The sequence below is a fragment of the Capra hircus genome, chromosome 4 (assembly GCF_001704415.2).
Source record: "Capra hircus breed San Clemente chromosome 4, ASM170441v1, whole genome shotgun sequence".
In the NCBI taxonomy this organism is placed as follows: Eukaryota; Metazoa; Chordata; class Mammalia; order Artiodactyla; family Bovidae; genus Capra; species Capra hircus.
In genome coordinates, this window is record NC_030811.1 from 51,457,236 (window position 1) to 51,462,772 (window position 5,537).

Consider the following 5,537-nt stretch of genomic DNA (forward strand, 5'->3'; position numbering starts at 1 on the left):
GTGCAGCTTTGACTGCACTGGAGGTGACCTAGACATTTGTTTACAACCGGCTCCTCTGAATGTCAGTGGAGAGAGAGTGGCTCTTTGCCCTGTTTATACATATACTGAGCCTCCGGTAAGCCTGAAAAGCAACTTAGGAGTCTAAATGTTTGAAAGGCTCAGGGACGAATATCTGGCCTGCTGCCAGTGGTATGACTCTGTGATGGGCACTTCATCCTATGGAGGCAAATGAATGGTGTGTGTTTTGAAATTAAGCACTTGGTGATTATTACGTTCTTAAAACATTTAGCTCTCAACTTATCAGACCTCAATGTATGACATTTCATGTTAGCCAAAACAGCTGTATTTTTTAAAGAGCTAAAAGATAAAATACATACCAACCTTTGAAACTGTAAACAAAGAATTAGAATGACAGATCACTACTGTTATCTTGGGTGTACATAAGAAAGATCCTCTTCTCCTTTGGGAGGGATGTGTTCAGGTCATGGTACATTGTTTTTCTCTCCTTCGTTCCAGAAAGGTTAACAAGAAGTTGCAGCAGGCAAAAAGAACAGCTGGATCGTGCATCTTTCAAAACGGAAAAACTTGTGCCTTAATCATGGATGAACCCACAAGGAAATACTTTAGAAAAGACTGAACTCATCCATCCTTTCATAGAATATGCAATCTAATCAGCACTCCGAGGAAAGCAGAAAGGAAGGATTAAAAATAAGAGTCTGTGTTTACTTTTGTCTGGGATCTATGGAAATGTAGGTTTATGACTTGACTTGCACTGTCATAGTTAAAATAGATTGGATTTCACAAGGTAAGTGGTGGACCATGGGCCCTGTAGAGCAGCAGACAATTAACTGCCTTTCTTTTCTCAAGCTTGGAAGCCGCACTAAACTCTCAGAAGACTTTCCAACTGCACAGTGGCCAGTGTTGGCCATTGCCCTGCCCTCTGCTACCCTCCACCTTTACAGTCACTGACTCCCACAGCAGAATCACAGTCAGGTCTCCAATAACCGTATTTAGTAATCGTTTGTTGGAAAGAGAGACACCCAATAGTTTGGGGTCTTTTTCATTATTTTATTTATTTTTAATATACAAACAAATAGAGTTTATTTCAAACTTGAAAATGATATTCTATTTCTTTTTTGCAATTTGATCTCAGATTTTCGATTTGTAATGTGTTTGGGGGGGAAGAGTCTAGTACTCTTCTTTTTAAACAGTTTTATTGAGATATAATTCACATATTATATAGTTCATCCATTTAAAGTATACAATTCAGTGTTTTTTAATATATTCACAAAGTTGTGCAGCCACCACAAAAATGTAATTTTAGAACAGTTTCATCACTTCAAAGAGAAATCCTATGCCTATTAGCAGTTATTCCCTATTTCCCCCACTCCCCCACTGGCAGCCATAGTCTTCTTTCTATCTCTGCGGATGTTTCTATTCTGCACAATCTCATATAATGAAAATCATTCAATATATGGTCATTTATGACTGGCTTCTTTCACTTGGTCCATGTGTGCTGTAGCATGTGGCAGTACTTAATTTCTTTTTATTACTAGGTAATATTCCATTGCATAGATATACATTTTATTCATTCATTCATTCATTCATCAGTTAGTGAGTATTTGGATTGTTTCCACTTCTTGACTATTGTGAATAATTTGTAGTGATTATACATGTACAAGTTTTTTTGTGGATGTGTATTTTCTTTTTTTTTTTTAAACCGTATAAACTATTTATTCACACATTATTTCTTCTTGGACACACCCACAGTGCGACCACGGCGACCTGTGGTCTTGGTGTGCTGACCTCGAACGCGGAGTCCCCAGAAGTGGCGCAGCCCTCTGTGGGCCTGAATCTTCTTCAGGCGCTCCAGGTCTTCGCGGAGTTTGTTGTCTAGACCGTTGGCCAGGACCTGGCTGTATTTTCCGTCCTTCGTCCTTCTGTCTGTTTAAGAACCAGTCTGGGATCTTGTATTGGCGTGGATTCTGCATAATGGTGATCACACGTTCTACCTCGTCCTCCGTGAGCTCTCCTGCCCTCTTGGTGAGGTCGATGTCCGCTTTCCTCAACACCACATGAGCGTATCTTCGTCCCACATCCTTAATTGCAGTGATGGCAAAGGCAATTTTCCGCCGCCCATCGATGTTGGTGTTGAGTACTCGCAAGATGTGCTGGAACTTCTCAGGAATTACTAGAGACATGGTGGCAGCCCCAGCGGCGGCGTGTAGGCCTCCAGTGGAAGAGTTGGATGTGTATTTTTGTTTCTTTCTTTTCTTTTTTTTTTTTTACTGTCACCTTGTTTATTGAACTTATATGCACAGTACATCATGCAAAATGCTGGGCTGGATAAATCACAAGCTGGGATCAAGATTGCTGAGAGAAATATCAACAACCTCAGATATGCAGATGATACTGTGTTTTCATTTCTTTTGGGTATATACCTGCAGGTAGAACTGCTGGTTATACAGCAACTTTACTGCTGTCTGATTTTTTATAGAGCCAGGAGTTTCTGTCAGGACTTGCGTGAAGAATACATGTTTGAAAAGGCAGAGAAAAGTCTTATTTTCAGACATTTTAAAAGGTGCTAAATGAATACCATAATCAGTTAAATGTAACTTCGATGATTCTTAAATTAAAAAAATATGAGGCAAAAAAGAAGTTAATTAAACACTTTCATTATTTGAGCCTTAAAGTTTTTATTTCATTGGACTTTATTTCATTGACCTTAAAGTAACTTCATTGTTTGGGAATCTAAAATTAGGTTTAATTTTTCTATTTATTTTTTACTTTTTGCCTGTGTTCCTACCACTATTTCACTGCAACTTCCCCTAATGATTTGTGCCATGACTGTCAATATAGAAGAAGGTTTACCCGATTTGCAGAAAAAGAAGAAGAAGAAAAAGAAAACACTCCTTCCCCAACAGAGGTTTTACATAAGTGTGAACATATATTTCACATTCTGGTAAGGTAGAGTATTACACTAATCTAGCTGAGTCTTTTCTTAGTCATCTACCATCTGGTCTGTATACACTGAGTTACACTTGAATTCTAGTTAAACCCAGCAGATCCATCTAACCACTCCTAAGGTCGAAATCCAGATATGAGATGCTTCACTGCTACTCAACTTATCAAAGAAGGCTGAATTCAACCAGGTCCCATCTTTCTGGGGTGGAATCTAGGAAATATCAAGCACTTTCTTATAATACTGTGAGTAAAAGACTCTTGAACTCTGGGTTTGCTTTGTTCCAATACTCCACACCAGTCCATAGCATGAAGAAAGCAAAAACCTGACAAGTTAAAGCCCAACTTTCAAGACTTTGGAAATGGCTGTGGAAATAATTTTCTCTTCTATTTTAATGCTTCTTAACCCTGATTATAGTTATAAATAATGCTTATTTTTATCTAATGAGGCTAACATCACGTATGATAGCATTTTATCTGAGGAGGCATAAAAATAGAGCAAGAAATCATTACTAACAATGCAAAGCAAATTTGAAAAATCAGCAAAGTTTAAAATAAAATGTTCCTAGTTGATGTCATGTGCTACTTGCCTAATGATAAAGGTAGCACATGATTATAACTCAATCCAGAGCACTTTTTCAACTTCTTCTGTGGTACTGCAGGCCTTGGGTGACTCCTTTGTATATACCTGGGCACAACTGCAGCTCAGGAAACCCTTGCTTCTGGGGATGTAATGGATACCTACAATTTTTTGTCTGTCCAGCATCCATTCCCCTCTTTTTTAGTAACCAGATTCCTTTGAGAGAATTCCCCTCTCTTGTAGAGTGTGCCATTTTGAAGGGACTGCCCTGCCCCTGATTAGGTGATGGTCACGTGACCTGAGCCTAGCCAATCAGATGTTCTTTCTTGGTAATCTGACTCTTGAAGAGTGGACTCTGTAAGACAAAGGCAGATAATAATTTCTCCAGGCAAAGGCACTCTGAGACCAACCTTAGAACCTGGCACTGCGAATGTCCTGGCCTTTCAGCCTTTCTTGATTTTTCCATTAAATTCTCTTCAGTTCAGTTCAGTTCAGTCACTCAGTCGTGTCCGACTCTTTGCGACACTATGAATTGCAGCATGCCAGGCCTCCCTGTCCATCACCAATTCCCGGAGTTCACCCAAACTCATGTCCATCCAGCCATCCAGCCATCCAGCCATCTCATCCTCTGTTGTCCCCTTCTCCTCCTGCCCCCAATCCCTCCCAGCATTAGAGTCTTTTCCAATGAGTCAACTCTTCGCATGAGGTGGCCAAAGTACTGGAGTTTCAGCTTCAGCGTCATTCCTTCCAAAGAACACCCAGGGCTGATCTCATTTGTGGTTTTTTTTTTTTTAATCTCCTTTAGAATGGACTTGTTGGATCTCCTTGCAGTCCAAGGGACTCTCAAGAGTCTTCTCCAACACCACAGTTCAAAAGCATCAATTCTTAGGCGCTCAGCTTTCTGATGTGACAGTCCAACTCTCACATCCATACATGACTACTGGAAAAGCCATAGCCTTGACTAGATGGACCTTTGTTGGCAAAGTAACATCTCTGCTTTTTTAATAAGCTACCTAGGTTGGTCATAACTTTCCATCCAAGGAGTAAGCGTCTTTTAATTTCATGGCTGCAGTCATCATCTGCAGTGATTTTGGAGCCCAAAACAATAAAGTCTGACACTGTTTCCACTGTTTCCCCACCTATTTGCCATGAAGTGACGGGACCAGATGCCATGATCTTAGTTTTCTGAATGTTGAGCTTTAAGCCAGCTTTTTCAGTCTCCTCTTTTACTTTCATCAAGAGGCGTTTTAGTTCCTCTTCACTGTCTGCCATAAAGGTGGTGTCATCTGCCTATCTGAGGTTATTGATATTTCTCCTGGCAATCTTGATTCCAGCTTGTGCTTCTTCCAGCCCAGCGTTTCTCATGATGTACTCTGCATAGAAGTTAAATAGGCAGGGTGACAATATACAACCTTGACATACTCCTTTTCCTATTTGGAACCAGTCTGTTGTTCCATGTCCAGTTCTAACTGTTGCTTCCTGACCTGCTTATACGTTTCTCAAGAGGCAGGTCAGGTGGTCTGATATTCCCATCTCTTTCAGAGTTTTCCACAGTTTATTGTGATCCAAACAATGAAAGGCTTTGGCATAGTCAATAAAGCAGAAATTCTCTTATCCCCTTGTTAACTCTGTCAATTCACTTTTGTTTCTTTCAATAAAAACCCAAATTGATAACACAGGTACCATGAGGTTCTTTCTTAGTGTGGCAGTACTCACACTCACCCATCACACCCTCCTTCAGTTCAATTAAGTTCAGTCGCTCATTCATGTCCGACTCTTTGTGGCCCCATGGACTGCAGCACGCCAGGCTTCCCTGTCCATTACCAACTCCTCGAGCTTGCTCAAACTCATGTCCATTGAGTCAGTGATGCCATCCAACCATCTCATCCTCTGTCGTCCCCTTCTCCTTCTGCCTTCAATCTTTCCCAGCATCAGAATCTTTTCCAGTGAGTGAGTTCTTCCCATCAGGTGGCCAAAGTATTGAAGTTTCAACTTC

The 5,537-nt window shown here is 40.5% G+C and overlaps 1 pseudogene across 1 annotated transcript; it reads right to left on the reverse strand.

The window, feature by feature from the left end:
* LOC102168970 lies at positions 1,719-2,241 on the reverse strand (annotated as a pseudogene). Its single transcript, XR_001295603.2, has one exon. The product of XR_001295603.2 is annotated as a 40S ribosomal protein S18 pseudogene (transcript).